Here is a 20,272-nt window from a genome sequence, read left to right as displayed (position 1 = left end):
AGCTAGGGTTAAATCCATACATGGCAAATAAACAGCCTTGACTAAAGAGATCAAAACCAGAGTTCTTGATGACACCGAAGGTAACACAAACAGGAAATTATGGCTGGTTTATTTTTTTAAAACTGCATTTGTGATCTTCCTCTTAATTCAATCTAAAAGGAAATTAAGTTTAATCAAATAATAAGCTGGATAAAATATCCCAATTTTCAGCTCTGTAAAATAACCTTTAAGGAAGTACTGAACATGTTCCTTCTTATAATTTATGACAGTGAAAATATAACCCTGATGATTTATAGCTATTTATGAGCTTCTCGGAAAACACGATGCCTGGAATGATATGACTAGGCATACAGGAGCTCTTCTCGATCGTCCCATTCTTACAGCATTACTAGCACACACAGAGAACGAAAAATCAGAAAAGGGAAAACACAAATCCACTAGGTAGAAATGTAGTGTACGACAATAGCCGTATTAGACTGCCTGGATTTTATACAAAAGCTTTAGCAAAATAGAATATTTGAGATGCATTGGAAACTTTCATTAGATCCAGGACAGAAACATAATGCAGGGAGATTTTTAAAAAATCACAAATATTTAATCAGAAAAAGGAGAAAGGAACAGGGAGGTGAACTGGTGACTTTGGCATCCAGAATAATTGATAAAGGAAAGCCGCTTGGGGAAGATTAAACAGCCAAGAGGATCCGGCAGAATTTTGTCAGTTGGAAACAGACACTCACTCTGCGCTGATGTTTCTCCTCCATGCCTCTTATTTCACCTGCATCATCTTGTGTGCATTTTACTTTCAAAAGCACTTAAGCTATTTGCCTCACCCACATCCATCCACTCTCTGAGGAAGATCATTTTCTCCCCCTTTGAAACTATTTAATTAGGAACTATTCATTACATCTAATTTTTCGTCCTGGATACTCCCAGATGGAATGATTCCACTTCCTCCCACTCTTTCCAACCCAACCATTATTTTAAAGACCTCTGTCAAGTCATTCTAACTCTTTCCACCCCCCCCCTCCCCCCCACCACAAACAACTAGCATAAGTAGATTGTTTCTGCATTTTTTTATCAAACCTCTAAATCCTCTTCAAAATAAACTCCAGCATGTAGCGGCATCAGACGAGAGGAAAATTTAGGATTGGAGGAATCTTTAAAAATGATATATGATACATTATTTTACAATCTAGTGCAGTGGTTTGTAAGGGATTAGTAAGGGATTGCTTAAGGTGGAAAGTGGGTGGGAAGGGAAGGATGAGAATCACTGCTCTGGACCCAAATGTTACTGAAATATTTTGCTTGAGAAAAATTGTCATTGGCCCATTTCCTTTGGAGTTATTGAAACCGTGCACATAATGAGTCAATTAGGGACGATTACAACAGTGGTTTTCAAACCTTTTCCTTTCCGTTCACATACCACCTTAAGCAATCCCTTATTAATCACAGAGCAGTTACAGCATAGGGATTGCTTAAAGCGGAATGTGAGTTTAGGGGGGCAGTTATATTGAAGTTTGCTTGACACTAAGCTTGGGAATGTAAGCTATGCCAGAAGCTTAATGGGAACTTCCCAAAACACCCAGACGCTCATTTGGCATGGGGCATCCAGTTCACAGCCTATTGGTGGAATTCTGCTTCACCATTACATGTGGTCTATTAGATCATTGTGAGGGAGTAGGAGTGTTAAGTTTGAAGTTACTAACTTTCTTCAGATGGACCTGGCATAAATTTAATGGCCTGTTAAGGGAAATACCCTGAGTTAACTTTGGTCCACTTGGACTGGCACAGTTGGCATAATGTCTTTTCAGCATTCTCTGGACCATGGTGCAAAAACAGGATAAACATACACAGAACCTATTATATTAAAAATAAATATTATTAATAAATATTAGAGTCATGGGGTGATGTTTAATCTGTTGAGCAGTCTCACAGTCCTTGGGAAGAAGTTGTCCCTCAGCCTGGTGGATCTGACTCTACTGATTCTGTATCTGTTTCCCGAAGGGAGTAGCTGAAAGATGCTGTGTGTGGGGTGGTAAGGTCCTCACAGGGTCCAGGATAGTCACTTCTTAAGCAGACTCAGAGGAACTTGGTGCCCTCCATTCTCTACACAACCATGCTATTAATGTGCAGTGGAGGGGCGATCATCCCTGGTCCTCCTGAAGTCCATGATCATCTCCTTTGTCTTGTCCACGTTGAGACTCAGGTTGTTATTCTCGCACCACTTCACAAGATTTTTCCCCCTCATCTCTATAGTGCAACTCGTCATTGTTGCTGATGAGACCAATGACTGTTGTATCATCTGAAAACTTGATAACTTTGTTGGAGCTTGACCTGGCGATGCAGTCATGGGTCAGCAGCATGAACAGGAATGGGCCGAGCATGCAGCCCTGAGATGTGCCAGTGTTCAGCCCACTCACCGGTCTGCTGCCAATCTGGACAGAATGTGGTCTTTCCATAAGGAAGCCCAGTATCCAGAGAGAGGTGTTAAGTCCTAACAAGGACAGCTTCTCTACCAGCTCTGGAGTACAATTGCATTAAAAGTCTATAAACCTGGCTTACGAGGTGTCATTCTCCAGGTGGGTCAGGAAGAAGTGGAGCGACAAGGCTATACCATTTTCAGTGGAATGGTTCCACCGATAGATGAATTGAAATGGGTCCAGCATCTCTGAGAGGTGCGCTTTGATGCATTTCATCACCAGACATTCGACTCCTTTTATAATGGTGAAGGTCAGTGCCGCTGCGCAGTAGTCATTGAGGCCTATATTTGATGCCCTCTTTGCTACTTGGATAATGGTGGCAGGGATGACGGACTGCTGCCGTGATGTGTTGAAGATGTCAGTTAGGGCCTCCATCAGTTGGCCTGCACAGTCCTTCAGAACCGGGTATGCTGTCTGATCCCACTGCCTTGTGTGGGTTCATCTTAGATAGGTTTATTCTGATTTCGGCCTTGGCTATACAAAGGGGCCATTCATCAGGGGGAGATGGAGCTTTCTTTGGCATCAACCTGCTCTTCTCATTGAGTTGCGCATAGATAATGTTCGGTCCGTCCGGAAGGGAGACGTTGTTGTCGTTGACTTGTAAGGTTGTATCATGATTTCTTTTTGCTTTGATACCTTGCCACATGTGGTTTGTGTCACTGGTGTCGCACACCTGATTATGGGTCCCCTGTGCATACATGCGCTTCGCCTTCCGGATTGCACAGGAGACTTCAGCCCTGTCTGATCTTAGTGCCAACTTGCCTCCTGTCCTGAAGGCTGCATCTCAAGCTTTGTGAAGTGCATGGTCTTCTGTGGCCAACCATGGTTTCTGGTTAGCACTAGTTGTGTAGCATTTGATATCTGTGATATCCTTGAGGCACTTGTTGTAGGTGGCCGCCTCCCTGAAACAGCTCCAGTCTGTGGTCTGAAAGCAGTCCTGTAGCGATGCTGTGCCCCCACCCCCCCCCCCCCACCCCAGGCCATGTCCTGATCTCCCTGCAAACTCCCTAGCCCATTTTCCCAACGGTCTCTATGCTGGAGTTAGCAGGACAGATGTGTAGTCAGTATCCAAGGTGGTATCGAGGAGCAGCCTTGTATGCAGCAGGGACTTGATATGTGCTCGATTTAGGGTATTTTCTCCTCTGGTGGCAAAGTTGCCATGATGTTGAAGCCATAGTAGAACAGTTTTCAGGTTGGTCACCAGCCACAATCATGCAACCATTAAGGTGGTGCATCTTGTCTTCTCAGAAGGTACCATAAAGCTCCTTCATTGCTCAAAGTCAGAACGTAAATTGAAGAAATTAGCATGGCTGTGAATTCCCTGGGCAGGTAGAAGGGTAAGCATTTCACCATTGGGTTCTCTATCTCTGTGCAGCAGAAGGTCTTTACAACAGAGATATTTGTGCATTAGTTCTCTCTGAGGTCAATGCACTGACTCCCTCCTCGAGTCTTGCCAGAAGCAACAGCGTCATGTCTGGCCTGAGGGAAATAAGGCTGTCCTGGGGCCGCATTTCGGTAATGATCAGAGCACAGCAGCCCTGCAGTTTTTTTTTTCTCTCTGGGTCATATGCAAGTCTCAGGTAATTTGTTTTCTTCTCGAGCCAGCTTGCAGCTTATGAGTAAGATCGTTGGAAGCAAGGGACTGAAGGGGTTAATTCTTAGACTAACTTGGATGCCGTGCCTCTGCCTTCTCATTCGGAGCTTCCAACGGCCTCCATCAATCCGCTCCGGGGTTTACTGCAGACCGACTCCCTGGTTTCAGCAAGTTAAAAACTGCTCAATATCAGTCTGATCATCTCATTTGAAACTCCATGCCATGCGTCTAAGTTCTTTTGGTGTTTTCTGATCATAAAGAAGATGTGTAGGGTTGGGAATTTGACCGTTATATGGAGCCGAAGTGACCACTGCCAACTCGTGCAGTTGCTTCAGCATTATTAATTATTTATTAAACCTATTGTTAATTAATTAATTGTTCTTGCATACATTATAATGAAGAAAAATATCACCCAATTCTTTCATATTTCAACAAATGGAATATTTTAAGTTTATCTGACACAAACTGAGTGGACCCCAACACTTCTCACGCACTACATTAGAATCTCAATGCAAGTTTGGTATAGAAGGCCTCTGAAGTGGGGCTGGAATCCTTAATATGTGGCCCTGTGGTGTGATTCCTTGTACTACCAAAGAAATTATATTATCAGCTGATTGGAGGATTAGTTTAGCATGTTGAGGACGTTAAACAAGTGAAACATTTAGGAGGGGCAGGTTGCTAATTGACTAAAAGCAAGAAACTGATTTGCAGAAACTGATTAAGCGGGTTAATATGATCTCGGTAAAGGTTTAGTCTCGATAATCTATCTTGACCCAAGATGATGACTGACCATTTTTACCCAGACATGCTGCTTGACGCATCGAGTTTCTCCAGCAGCTCACTGCCTGCTAAAGATTCCAGCCTCTGCAGTGTTTTGTGTTTTTCTAATATGATTATTGACTGCATCAAGGGAAATGATACATGTTTATAGTCCAAAAGGAGGCACCTTGGCAACATTGCGCATTCGTCAGGTCATTACTGGAGAAATGCAAAACCAATCCCGGGCTTTTTTTTTTAATTGGTTGGTTTTGTGGCTATTTAGCTCTGGCAGAAAGTGTTCTTGAAAAAAATAAAATTGGGTGAACTAATAGATTCAGGTTCCATTTTGCTCTGTTGATTTGAGTTCATAGTTACATTTCTGAGTTTTGAGATCTGCTGAACAAGATCGGAGTCGATCAATGTCAATGTTAAGGGTCGGCCAACCAATTTGAGTAAAACAGCCAAAGAATTGTGCAAAGTAATTTACCAGGCCTTTTATAAAATCAAAGCTATGTGGTAAAATGCTAATTTTCATCTCTGAAGGCACACAGGAAAACGTGGGCAGCTTGTCGCGGGTTGGCCATGTTTATTGAGGTTCCGAAGCAGCCTTGGGGAGGAGTGTGTGGGGCTGCTCGAGACTTAGCTCAGGGGAAAGAAATAGGAAAGGAATTTTGTGGGCTCCAAAGTGGAAATTTAGGATATCGCCATTGGTAAGAGGGGTGTGAGGTTGGGATATGTTCGGACGTTCTTGGGCTGGTATTGGGACGATTCTACCCAAGGCTGCCATTTATGAGATGCTCAGGAAGCCACCAGAAACTCAAAGGTAAAAAAAAGCTGTATTTATAATGCACCTTTGATGTTAAAAATTCCACACACCACACAGGAGTACTGTTAAATTGAATTCCCTAGGATATATAGGGACAGATGATCAAATGAGAGGAGGCAAGTTATTAGGAAAGGAGAAAGAAGGCAAGGATGTAGCGAGACAATTATAAGCTGTGATATCTCAGTATGTTGAAAGGCAAAAGGAGATTAGAGATAAGGAGGGTAAGTGAAAATCAAAACATTGCTGAATCATGGTCCTAGAATCATGAGGAGATACATGAATGGGATGGTACCCGAAAAGATGCAGGCAGGAGTTTGAGGCTTACTCAAGTTTATGGACTAAGCCCGGGGCATAATAGGATTGCCAAGGCTAGGTCAGAGTTTCAACACCAGATGAGTGGAGGCAATAGGCTCTTTTAGGCAATAGGCACTTTGAAACTGCAGGACCTAGGTGGACCTCCTGGGGCCCAGGTGCGATTACTGGGGCAAAGGTGATGGAAGCACCTTTTAAATTGCATGGGGATTTACCCATTAAATCGCTAACCCAGCAATTTAAAGGAGATCCACGTGATGACACAGTAAGTGAAACGTCACATACTCATGGGAACTATCAGTAAGTCTCCCTTGCCCCACCTCCAACATCGGCTGTCAGTCGCCCTCCCTCCCCACCTTGTTAGTCACCACTCAACATCAATCATCACCCCTCCAGTCAATCACCCTCCTCCCATCAGTCACCACCACCACCATCAATCAACACCCACCCCGTCAATTGTGCCCCTCCCCCCAGCAATGTCTCGCTGCCGCGAACATTGAGCCATCACTGCGAACTGGAGTAGCGTTCACAGCAGCGACAGTTTGCGACCCCTACTCTCCCCCATCATGGCAGTAACCCCTCTCCCTCCCAATTGCTGCAGCGACCCCTCTACCCCCCTCCCCAACTGCAGCAGTAACCTCTTCACCCCCACCCTGGGTCCAGCGGCAGCAACCCCTCTCCCCCACCCCCCCATCGCTGCAGCGACCTTTCTCCTCCTGATTGCAGCAGTGACCTCTACCTCCCCACCTCAGGTCCTGTGGCAGTGACTCTTCTCTCCCTTTGATTGCGGCAGTGACCTCTCCCCCCTCCTCACTGGGTCCAGCGGCAATGACCCCTCTCTCCCCATGATAGTGGCAGGCACTTCAGCCAGGGGTTTTCCTGTGACTCCAGCACACAAACATTGATGTCACAGGAGTAACCAGGTCGGCCATTTTTCTGTTCAAGTCGCTGGTGAATGTGGCCTAGTTAAGTTTAACTGGGTTCCCTGACCACGTCTGAGGTAGATCAGGGACCCGATTGGATTAGGACCTTTTCAAGCTGCTGCATGAGTGGGGCGCTAATTGGGAAAATTGCCCAGTTAACCCCATTTTACACAGCAGCTTGGAAGGCCCTACTGTTACACTTTGGTAATGGCGTTGATATTGCTGTGAAAAAGTAGCTAAGATCTCTTCTCGTACAATATTAATGACAAAAGTTGGAGAAGACCCTGGAACAGATAAGCAGGTAGAGGCAAAAATTCCACAGCCTCAGAGACATAGTGCATGGAACAAGCCCTTCAGCCCAACTCGTCCGTGCTGATCAGGTTAACGCTCTGGGCTCATCCCAATAGGTGCATTTGGTCCATATCCTTCTAAGTCAGTGGTTCTAAACCTTTCTCTTTCCACTCATATGCCACTTTAAGTATTCCCTATACCATTGGTGCTCAGTGATTAGTAAGGGATTGCTTAAGGTGGAAATCAAAAGTTTGAAAACCACTGTTTTAATCATCCCTAATTGACTCGTTATGTGCATGGTTTCATAACTCCAATGGAAATGGGCAATGACAATTTTTCTCAAGCAAAATATTTTAGTAACAATTGGGTTTAGTGTTTCATCTTGTGTGAGTTCTTAAGGAAAGTTTGTTTACTTTAAAGTTGATATGAACAGCATGTGAGGCATGCTGTGAGGCTGCAAGTCTCAGGTAATCTGTTTTCTTCTCTAGCCAGCTTGCAGCTTATGAGTAAGATCGTTGGAAGCAAGGGACTGAAGGGGTTAATTCTTAGACTAACTTGGATGCCGGCCCACTTGCCGTGCCTCTGCCTTCTCATTCAGAGCCTCCATCAATCCTCTCCGGGGTTTACTGCAGACCGATTCCCTGGTTTCAGCAAGTTAAAAACTGCTCAATATCAGTCTGATCATCTCATTTGAAACTCCATGCTGTGCCAAAGTGAGGCTGCCCTGCTCTGTGTCAGCCCCTGGTGGCAGCCAAATATAATCAAACAGTAAGGCATTGCTAGTTGCATTGCAACCACGATCATTACATTTAGAGCAGTGATTCTCAACCCTCCCCTTCCCTCTCACATCCCACCTTAAGCAATCCCTTACTAATCACTGAGCACTGATGGCATAGGGGGGTTACTTAAAGTGGTATGTGAGTGGAAAGAAAAAGGTTGAGAACCATTGTTCTGAGCCTTTCCTCTCCACAGTATTTATATTGTTCAATATTTATCCCTCATTATTGATCAATATTTTCATTGAAAATAGCTGCCATGATTTGAGAAGGATCTATCAACTGTGGCACAACCAAAGGTGTCATCTTTGGAATGATATGTTGACTTGAGAACATGGCTGTTCTCTCAGGGGTTGCAAAACATTCCACAATACTATTTAGGAAAAGACCAAGGATGTTCTCCACATGTTTCTCCCAATATTGGTCTTTCAAACAACATCACCAAATCATCACGAATTGGATTACCAATTAGTGGTAATTCTGCCGCACCCACAGGAAGAAGGAATCTCAGGGTTGCATGTGATGTCATGTATGAACTCTAACACTGAAGCTGAAATCTGAGATGATCTCACCACTGCTGTGTTTCTGAGTGCGTCCATTTGGCTGACAAGGTTTCTCCATGGCAGCTTCTCAGCAAAAGAGCCCTCATGTGCTGTAAAGCACTGAGGTCCAGACTGCGAAATGTAAAAGAAATGCAAGTGTTTTATTTTCATTACGAGGCTTGCATTAGTAGGAGTTTCCAGCTCCTCTGTCATAAGAATCTAATGGAGGCAATTCTGGGTATCAGTGCAATAAATCGATAGTTCAACCTGAAAAGCTGTATAGTGCTTAACTGAATCTGGTAATTCAATTCCACCCTGGAGACCAATCTTCTCGAGTATTTGGAAATGATCTGTTTTACTTTAACCCAGGTATAGGAAGGCAATGATCAATTGGTTCATTTTTAAAGTATTAATTATTAATCTGGAATTCATTTCTAAAGCTTTAATTCCAAGCAGAATGAGGATTCATCATGGCAAATTCCTCAACTGTGAGGAATGCAATAATCTGCCTTATACAATTATTTACCCTCTGGTTTTATGAAAGGTTGTGGGGGAATGATATTGCAGAAGTATTGCCACCTTTTTTATTGTAATCACAGTTTAAAATGGGAATGTTGTCGAAGGATGACACCAAAGAAATCTGATCAGTTATTTTGCCTACTCCGATTTCATTAAGATTCAAACTATGCCCTAATAAACAGTGCAATATTTCACAGGAGTTCCTGCACTTCATAATCACAGACCATTCTCCCTCTAGTTATTTTCAATTTTTTTTTTAATGATAGTTTTAATCTCCATGCTAATCATCATTTCTATATTGATCCATGTAGTTCATATAACCATATAACAATTTACGGTACAGAAACAGGCAATATCGGCCCTTCTAGTCCACACTGTTTTACGTGAAACTCCACTAGTTCCACCTACCCACTCCAATGCCCATAACCCCCCAACCCCCTATCATCCATGTACTCATCTACCCTCCTCTTAAATGACAGAATTAACTTGCCGCAACTACTTAATCCGGAAGATCATTCCGCTCAGCCACCACTCTCTGAGTGAAGATGCTCTTATAAGAGGATGCTCTTATATTACTCCTAAAGTTTTGCCCCCTAACCCTTAACTTATGACCCCTTGTACCAATCTCCCCTACCCTTAGGGAAAAGAACCTATTCACATCTCCTCCCTTCATAATTTTAAATACCTCTATCGAATCCTTTCTCAACCTTCTACGCTCCAATGAATAAAGTCTCAATCTTTCTCTGTATAAGCCTGGCATTCACGCAAACATTTTTATCCTCATCTAACTCCTCTTCCCACTTCTTACTTTAAAACTTCAGAGTTATTTTATGTTTTGTGTTAACAGAAGTGAGCATCTTACTGGTCAACTACTTTTGGTTCGAGAAATGGGCTGGCATCCACAATTGGCTTCTCCCTCTATCCTGCATTGTAAGTTATGCGAAGGCCAAGTTAACACAATACTTGTCAATGGCACTGATGCTAAGATCACCTCGAAATCTGTTTCCTTCTCTTCCTATAGCTTCCATTCTATAGCTACCTGCAATTTCTGTTTGAGCATTGACCTTTGTTATTCCATTTAATGATAATGCTCAAACCATGTCTACAGTGAAGTAAAGCACGATTCAATCCCAATTCAGAAGGCTGTGTCAAAAGTTGCTACATGGAGTTTCCTAATAATGTTCTGCCAGCCTTAGCAGAGGATACAAAACACAAACAAAAATTATATTGCAGCTGAGAGATTATTTTCGGAAAACCTGATTAGGTTAAGCCCTCTATGAAAAGTGCATTTTGATCAATTATTTTGATTTTCACCCCATAAGCTCCACATTGCCTCGCAAGGGAACAACTCCCATCAGTTCTACTCCCCCTTTTTCCCTTATTTTCCTGTATCACCATATCTTACTCACTCTCGCACACATCCGCCAACTCTCCTTTGATGCCTTTTGCAAAATAACGTACACTAAGCATTACATTGCAATAAGCAATTAACGTACCAGAGTTAGACTCCAAGAGCACCAAGAGAGAATCACAGTATCGTGAAGAGATCACATAAACCTTGGCGTGTCTTGATGAAGGGTTCGGACCCAAAACATCAACCATTTTTTTTCCTGTGTGCTGAGTCCCCTGCTCTGTTCTCTGTACATTCACAATGACACAGCCAAGTTCAACTCCGACGCAACCTTTAAATTCGCTGACAATATCAACGCTGCTGGCCGAGACACTGGAAATGAGGAGTCGGAACACAGGATGGAACATCTGGTTGGATGGCACCAGAACAATAATCTTGTTCTCAACATCACCAAGATTAAGGAGTTTATTTTTGTTTAAAATATTTTATTTAAAATTTAAAAACACATGACATAATATTAATTACAATATATTAATACAAACATAATGTGATTAGTTATTTATATATAAAAAAAAACGTCCTCCCCAACCACCCCACTAATACCCTCCCTCCTCCCTTCCCCACGAATAAAAGAAAAGAAAAAGAGATCATCATCAGTATTTAAACTTTTCGGCTCCAGGAATGGTGGCATCCATCGAAGCGGACCGTGAGATAAAATTTTAACACCAATGACTTTCAAATAAGGGCTCCAAACTTTAATAAAGAAAAAATATTTATCTCTCAAATTGTATGTTATCTTTTCTAAAGCTTTCATTTAATTATGCCATCTTTTCCTACCTAAAACCAAATCAGATTTCCATGTAATAGCTAAACACTTTTTTTAGAAACAGCCAAAGCCAAATGTAAAAATTCAATTTGCTGCATAGTCAGTCTCAATCTTAAAGCTGTTGACTTAATATCTCCTAATAAAAATAACAATGGATCAAAAAAAGGTAAATTCACTTTTATTACTTGTTCTAAAAACAATTTAATTTGTAACCAAAACCTTTTAACCTTTGGACAAGTCTAAGTCGAATGAAAAAACATACCTATTTCTTGATCTGAAGAACTAAGTTGAAATTTTTTCAAAAGGAACTTATTTCTGATTTTCAGAAGTGACAGAGGGACCGCGCACATGTCTGCATTGATGGGACAGAGGGGGAAAGACCTCCTGGAGATCACATGTCAAAGCAACCAAAACTTCTACTTTCTAAGAAGTCTGAGGAGATTTGGCATGTCCTAAAATAGTCTGATCAAACTTCTCCAGGTGCGTATACTGACTGATTGCATCAGAGGTTTGATCATTTTGAGTCCCCAAGGACACAAAAGACTGCAAAAAAAAAAATTGATCAAGTACAGCCAAGTCCCTCCGTGGCACCAAACTCTTACCCATAGCAGATTTCTCTGTGTAGCGCGGCCTTAAAAAGGCAGCTGATGTCATGAAACACCTCCCCCCATCTCCCTGGTCACAACCTCTTCTCACTAGTAACCTTGGGTTAACAGTTCAGAAGCCTGAAGACCTGCCTCCAAGTTCAGGAACAATTTTTTTCCCTAATGAGAAACATAGAAACATAGAAGGTAGGAGCAGGAGTAGGTCATTCGACCCTTCGAGCCTGCTCCGCCATTCAACGAGATCATGGCTGATCTTAAAGTTCAGTACTCCGTCCCCGCCTTCTCTCCGTAACCTTTAATACCCTTATACTGAAGAAACAGATCTAATTCCCTCTTAAATATATTTAATGAACCTGCCTCTACTGCCCTCTGTGGCAATGAATTCCACAGATTCACCACCCTCTGGGTCAGGAAATTCCTCCTCATCTCGGTCCTAAATGGTTTGCCTATTATCCTCAAACCATGGCCCCGGGTTCTGGATTTTCCCATCCTTAGAAACATCCCATCTGCATCCATTCTGTCCAGTCCTGCCAGAATTTTATACGTCTCTATGAGATCCCCTCTCAATCTTCTAAACTCCAGCGAGTACAATCCCAATTTGCGCAATCTTTCCTCATAAGTCATTCCTGCCATTCCAGGTATCAGCCTGGTGAATCGCCTCTGCACTCCCTCCATTGCAAGAACATCCTTCCTTAGATAAGGTGACCAAAACTGCACACAATACTCCAGGTGGGGTCTCACCAAGGCCCTGTACAGCTGCAGTAAGGTATCCTTGTTCCTATACTCAAACCCTCTTGATATGAAGGCCAACATACCATTTGCCTTTTTAACCGCCTGCTGTACCTGCATGCTCGCCTTCAGAGGCTGATGTACAAGTACCCCTAGGTCTCTCTGCACTTCCCCATCTCTTAATCTATTGCCATTCAAATAGTAATCTGCCCTCCGGTTTGTATTACCAAAGTGGATAACCTCACATTTATCCACATTGTAGTGCATTTGCCATGTATCTGCCCAGTCCCTCAATTTATCCAAATCACACTGGAGCTTCCTGACTCCCTCTTCCGTGCACACAACCCCTCCTAGCTTAGTGTCATCTGCAAATTTGGAGATATTACATCCAATCCCCTCATCCAGATCATTAATGTAAATTGTGAACAGCTGGGGTCCCAGTACAGATCCCTGTGGTACCCCACTGGTCACCGCCTGCCACTCAGAAAACGAGCCTTTTATCCCAACTCTCTGTCTTCTACCTGCCAGCCAGTTCTCAATCCACATCAATACTTTGCCCCCAATCCCATGAGCCTTGATTTTGGAAGCCAATCGTTTATGCGGGACCTTATCGAAGGTATCAGGCTCTTGAACATTCCCTCACTACAGTCATAAACTACTCCATCCCCTCAAAAAGCCTGGTCTGCACCTTTGTTTCCTTGCACTAACCAACTGTCAATAATGTTTACCTCTTATATTGATTATTTCCTTTCGTACAATAATTTCATGTATACTTTTTTTTAACCAAGTACCCATTTGGCTGCAGCAAGTAAGGAATGTGGTACATGTACATTGTATCATAAACGCGTTATTATTATCTTCATTATCATTCTCCCTCTGATGCCTCTCAACCCTGCTGAGTTCCTCCTGCAGATTCAATTTGCTTTTTACTTGTCAAGTCGCCTTTATTTATCATTCATTCCCTGCTCGCACAGTAAAGACAAAATAGCGTTTCTCCAGAACCACAGAGCACATTTACATAAATATCAGTTAGAATCTAAGTTAAACACAATGAAATATTAAAATATTAAGGCGTATGCAGTAAAAGTCCACTATCCACACATATTCTGGGAATCCAGGAGTCTGATGGCTTGGGGGAGAAAACTGTTGCCCAATCTGGGCATAAGGGCCCGAGAGCAGCAGTACCTCCTACCAGATGCCAGAAGGGAGAACAGTTTACGTGAGGTGTGTGTGTGGACTCCTTCACAATGTTTATTGCCTTTAGCCTGCATCGAGTGTTGTCAATGTCCTTTATGGTAGGAAGAGAGCCCCCAGTGATCTTTTCCCCTGACTTCACTATCCTCTGCAGGGCCTTGTGGTCCGAGGAGGTACAGCTTCCAAACCAGGCGGTGATGCAGTTGCACAGGGTGATCTCAAAACATCCTCTGTGGAATGTAGTGAGGATTGTAGGATGGGAAATGGACTTCCCTCAGCCTTTGCAGGAAGGAGAGGCGCTGCTGGGCTTTCTTGACTATGGAGCTGGTGAGATTCTCCACCAGGTTCACTCCAAGGAAATTGATACTCTTGACAACCTTAATGGTGGAGCGGTCAATGGTCAGCGAAGCGTGGTTCCCCTGGACCCTCCTGAAGTCGACAACCATCTCTTTTGTTTTTTTAATGTTCAGATACAGGTTGTTGGTTCTGCACCAGTTCGTTAGTGACTGCACCTCATCTCTGTACACTGACTCGTCATCCTTACTGATCAGGCCCAACATGGTCATGTCATCAGCAAACTTGATGATGTGGTTCGAGCTGTGTTTGGCTGCACAGTCGTGGGTCAGCAGAGTGAACAGCAGTGAACTAAGGACGCAGCTCTCGGGGCCCCCCGTGCTCAGTTCAATGGTCTTCGAGGTGCTATTACCGATCCGGACTGCCTGAGGTCACCCCAACAAGAAGTTAAGAATCCAATTACAGAGGGAGGTGTTTAGACCCAGCAGGTTCAACTTCCTTATCATGAATTATATATACACCCTATACTGACAACATGAGGTCAGGATTGAATTTAGGTTCCTAGAGTACTCCTCCCATGTTCCATTTTCACCAGCCTTTTAATTTAGGCCCCTTCCTGCAGTTTGGTCATACCTCGAGGTCAGTAATGTCAGTAATATGTCTTTTTCTCCTATGGGCATTGTAAGACCGGCTGCATTTCAATGTTTCAGCACTAACTCTTGTCATTACTCTCAAAAACAGCAACATTACAGAAGGATTTGGTGGAGCAAATATAGAAAAGATGCTGCTTCCATGTTATAAAAATCTCCCTGATTCCAGCTCGCATTGCATTGTTGTCATGCATCCCATCACCAGTTGATTGAACCATTAACATCCACATCTGTGTGAAATTCCGCTGTGATTCAATGAGCCAACATCTTGTTTGTGAAGCAAAATGTTGTGGGTCTACTCACCTGAGCTTTTGGAAAAAGTGCAAAGCCAGGTCCTCATTTGCTCTCTCAGGTACATAACCCCCTCCCCCCATTTCGAAGAACTTGAAGAATTATGTTGTGATCTGGCTCTCATATCAAGCAGATTAAAATCTCATTATCACACTGCTCTTTCTCGGATTCTGCTGCATGAAACTTATCTTGAAAGCATCCTAGATCATAACAATGACTCTTCTGAATTAACTGCAAGAAGAGTCCTGAGAGCATGGAAAGTGCTGCGGTCAAAAAAAAATTAGACATACCGCACAGTAACAGGCCCTTCTGGCCCACAAGCCACCAATTAACCTACAACCATGGTACATTTTGAACGGTGGGAGGAAATCAGAGCACCCGGAGGAAACCCATGCTGACGTAAGGAAAACTTACAGTCAGTGCGGGATTTGAACTGGCACTGTAATAGCGTTGCTCTAACTACAACACTAACCATCAACCTCTGCTAAACAAGCTGCACACCTATACTAATCATGCCACCTACTACATTCACCGTGCCATCCACCTATGCTAACAGTGTCGCCCACTACGTTAACCAAATCACTCTCTTCGGTAATCATGCCATTCACCAATGTTAACCTTGCTACCCACTACATTAATCTTGCCATCCACCTACACTAACCGTGCCACCCACTGTGTTATTATTGCCCACCTACGGTAACCATGCCACCCACCTACACTAACTGTGCCACCCACTACATCAACCTTAATGCCACCCACTATGTTAACCATGCCACTCTTTATGGTAATCTTGCCATCCACTTACACTAACTGTGCCACCCACTGTGTTAACATTACCGCCCACCTACGGTAACCATGCCACCAACCTACGCTAACCGTGCCACCCACCTACACTAACCGTGACACCCACTACGCTAACTTTACCGCCCACCTATGCTAACCATGCCACCCAATGCATTAACCGTGCCACCCACTGTGTTAACCGTGCCACCCACTGCATTACCCTTACTCCCCAGCTATGCTAAACGTTCCACCCATTACGTTAATCGTGCCACCCACTACATTAACCTTACTGTCCACCTACGCTAACCATGCCACCCACTATGTTAACCATGTCACCCACCTACGTTAACCTTACTGCCCACCTACACTAACCGAACCACCCACTATGCTAACCTTACTGCCCACCTATGCTCACCGTGCCACCCACTACATTAACCTTACTGTCCACCTACACTAACCATGCCGCCCACTATGTAAACCATGTCACCCACTACGTTAACCATGTCACCCACTATGTTAACCATGTCACCCACTACATTAACCGTGCCACCCACCTACGTTAACCTTACTGCCCACCTACACTAACCATGCCGCCCACTGTGTTAACCATGTCACCCACTACATTAACCATGCTGCTCACCTATGCTTACCTTACCACCCACCTACACCATCCGTGCCACCCACTACATTAACAGTGCCACCCACTACTTTAACCTTACCGCCCACCTACATTAACCATGCTGCCCACCTATGGTAACTATGGCACCCATTACATTAACCGTGCCACTCCCATGTTCCTACCACTTGTGAAGGCACCAATCTTTACTCTCCTTTTCCATGGACTATTGAAATTTTCACCACATCACATCTCTCCGATGATAGCCAATATTGTATGGACATTTAACTACAGAATGCAAAGTTGCTAATCTGGCCTACAGACTTTTCTCCCAACCTCATTCATCTCAATGCGTTTCCCAACCTCATTGGCACCAACTATCTAAGCACTTCTGATGCAATTAACTTCACACTGTGGTCTCATGTCAGTGGGAGTTTCCAGGATTTGAATGAATGCCACCCTGAATGATCCTGGGGCTAAATATGATTTACCTTTGAGGAAGGTTGCATTTACTAGATCTATCCCTTGGACTGGAGAAGATTAAGACTTGAGGTAGTGTTCAAAAGATGAAGATTAAAGCACCTGATAGGGGGGGGGGAATGGTAGTGTACAGAAATTTTCATATTAGAGTGATGTCATTCAGGGATGATGAGTTGAAGCTTTTCCTCACACAAGGGTCAGTGGAAACCTGGAATTTATTTCTCTAAAATTGGAAGTTAATTGCCACTTTCAGGACCGGAAACCATGATAGTGCAACCGTTATCCCGAATTGGGAGAGAGCAAAAATCCTGTTCCATTAAAGAGAGCATACAGACAGTGAGGGATTGGGGACCAGCCTGAAATGACATGGATGGCAGGACCTTCTGCTTCCAGTAGAGGAGGAAAGGATAGCTGGGGGCCGGAACCTGTGGACCTGAATGTTGCTTCAGTGAGGCCAGGCAGCAAGCCATTAAATACAGGACAGTGCCAACTAAGTACTGGAAATGATCCTGAGCCCAGGCATCCATCCAGACCATCTCAATTTGCCCACCGAACAAAAACATTCTCAAGCCCCAAATTACACAGGCTCGTAAACAGTGTGTTGCTGTGTTGGTACACAAGATATCAAAACCTGGCTCCTTTGCCATTCCCTTGCTAACCAGCTTAGGCAAAATTGATGGTCTCTGGTGTTTTTGCTTGTGGAACCCAACCCGCAGCTGGAGCTACCTGCTTAATGCTGCCTAAAGAAAACAGGGTTTTTTTTAAACATGAGATTTGGCTTCCAGGCAAACTGCGGTGGCTTTCCAAGGCTGTGCTGATAAATGAGCCAGGAGGGATTTTCTTGCTTTTTGTCATCCAGAATATGAATGAACTACTGTACGTAGATTTCCAGTGTGGTTCACAGACCACAAAATGACATGATTTACAGCCCAGGATCAGGCTAATCAGTCCAACTATGAATTTCAGATCCACAAATGCCCCACGGCCACCCCTTTCTATCCAACCCGAAATGCATCTTTCCCTTTCCATATTCGCCTGCCTTTTTCTTAAATGCATTCCCAGTGGTGGTAAGATCTTCCTTTCTCATTCTTGTTTTGAGTCAAGAACCTTCTCCCTAAATCCTCAGTGATGGACTTGACCCAAGTTTCAGTGTTACTCATGGTGAACCCACTTTCCCTACAACACCTTTTTGAACCCTTTCAAAATATTAACATCCTTTAAAAAATGTTAAAAGTCAAAATATTATTTTATAAGTAACATCACAGAGGCTTGAATAAGTGAAATTCAATCTTCACAAGAGTACTGTCCACAAAATGTGCATTTGGGCTTCTTTTCTCATGATTTATTGTGAAAGTTCAGCAGCAGGTGTTTTATTTTGAACAGGCGTGACAGAGCTCTGGTTGCTATAAACACTTAAGGCTGTTCTGCATAACGCATCACAGTAATAATGGCTTCATTTTCAAGCACAGAATGTCCATTTGCGTAAGTGGATCGAACGCTGTGCACATCACAAAGGGAAGGGGCAGGGAGCTGGGAAGCAGAGCGTCACCTGTTGCACATTTTTTTTTTAAATGAGTTTCATCTGCCTCGTCAGCCATCAAACAGCATGCAAAACAAGCCTCAATCCATGGTCGCCGTGGACAATACACCCACATATCTGTGCTCTGTTTTCCAGAGATTCTGCACGCGAAGAAGGTGGGGGTTGGGGTGGGGGTGATAGCTTGACAGGCTAATACATAGACCAGGCAGTAAGAGCCGAACAAAGAGAATACTGTCTGGCTCAAGAGGTGTCAAGAAAGTGATCTTTTCATTGAGATGCAAGGCGAGCCCCAACTGCCAATTGCACATTAAATCAAATCAACTACCAGCCGAGCAGACCAGCTGCTGAGGCTACAAATAGGATAACAATTTTGCTTTCAGGTTGCAAAAGCAGTTTTCTTTCCCTCTTACTTTGCTACCCTTGCTTCTCAGGCATTTGTTTCAATTTTAACCAGCTCCCTGCACCATTTGTCGGGGTCCAGAACATTGGGCAAGGGAGTAAATGCTTGAAATTCAAAATGCTGCCTCCATCTCGCTGCATTCTTGGCTGCCATAATATTTATGGCAGGGATTCAGGTATCGTGTGAGGCTCCTACCAGAAGCAGACAGGATGAGAAAACCACAAACCAATGAAGTCACTAGCTGGCAGGCAAGAGACAGCCATCGGAAATTTTGATCAGGGAATTTTTCTCAGCTTGAGAGTCGCTGACAGAGAGGTGGATCTCGGTGCTCTCCAGACCCCGACCTAATGCATACTTGTGGATAAGGAAGAATAATATTACTTTACAGCCATCCCTATGACCAGATCATGTTCAGCATCTGGGTTGTGCTGGCTCATTCACCTGAAGTATTTAAAGTTGGAGGTAGCTACATCTTCAAAAAGATCAGGTGATGGAGGCCCATTGCACACAGAAGGAGCCAAGGCCTGGGGTGGATCAGCCATGGCAGGGCATCCTTGAGGAACCAAGGGGCCTACTCCTGCTCTTTGCTCCCTCCACTGTGGCAAACAGTTCAAAACTGAACACAAGGCCTGTGAAGAAACTTGCTTGGTAAGTTATGCCTTCAAGGCCAAGTCACCTTTGACCTGCAAGGTTCAAGGTTCAAGCTCAAAGTTCAGATTTATTGTTAGAGTACATACATGAAATCACATACAACCCTGAGTTCCCTTTGCCTGCCGGCCAGGCAAGATTTCTATTTATCAGTAGTGCAAAAAAGAACCATACTCAAGAAAAGATAAGTAAACAAAAGAGATAAATCTTAATGATGCACCATCAATAACCACAAAAGACTGAAGTTGTGAAACTGATGGGCTTTAATTAACAATAGACCCGAACAGCCGTCAACCTCATTGACTGATCAATATGTGATTACAGACACAATGATAATCAAAAAATTTGAAACAAACATGTATATTAAACTACAAGAAAAGGAGAATGAGGAAACAAATGGTAAAACTAAACAAAAATGGGAACAAGATCTAAACATAAAGATAAAGAAGGAAACATGGGAGAAGTTATGCTCTGGAACTATGAGAAATACAATAAACACGAGGTTACGTATGATACAATATAACTGGATACACAGGCTATACATTACACCTCAAAAGTTAAATAAATGGGACCCAACAGTATCTGACAGATGTTTTCGCTGTAAAAAGGAAATGGGAACAACTATTCATGCAATATGGACATGTGAGAAAGTGAAAAAATTTTGGGAAGATCTAAACCAGATATTAAATAAAATCACAAAAAGCAATATACCAAAAAACCCAGAGATCTTCCTCCTAAGTAACATAAAAAACAAAGAATTTGGACTCGATTTGGATGGTGCACAAAAAAGATTTGTTAGGATAGCCCTAGCTGTAGCAAAAAAATTTATTATGTCAGCCTGGA

At 43.3% G+C, this 20,272-nt stretch overlaps 1 long non-coding RNA gene across 1 annotated transcript in view; it reads left to right on the top strand.

Annotated features, from left to right (window-relative positions):
- Window positions 1–15,116, top strand: part of LOC138745825 (uncharacterized) — a 46,022-nt gene extending 30,906 nt beyond the window's left edge. The window contains exons 3-5 of the long non-coding RNA XR_011346528.1: window positions 9,870–9,952; window positions 11,526–11,679; window positions 14,763–15,116. This is a non-coding gene — a long non-coding RNA (uncharacterized lncRNA). The remainder of the gene's footprint in view (window positions 1–9,869; window positions 9,953–11,525; window positions 11,680–14,762) is intronic.
- The last annotated feature ends 5,156 nt before the right edge of the window (window positions 15,117–20,272 follow it).

This window comes from Narcine bancroftii, chromosome 11 (assembly GCF_036971445.1).
Source record: "Narcine bancroftii isolate sNarBan1 chromosome 11, sNarBan1.hap1, whole genome shotgun sequence".
Taxonomy (NCBI): domain Eukaryota; kingdom Metazoa; phylum Chordata; class Chondrichthyes; order Torpediniformes; family Narcinidae; genus Narcine; species Narcine bancroftii.
This window is presented reverse-complemented; position numbering and strand designations above follow the sequence as displayed.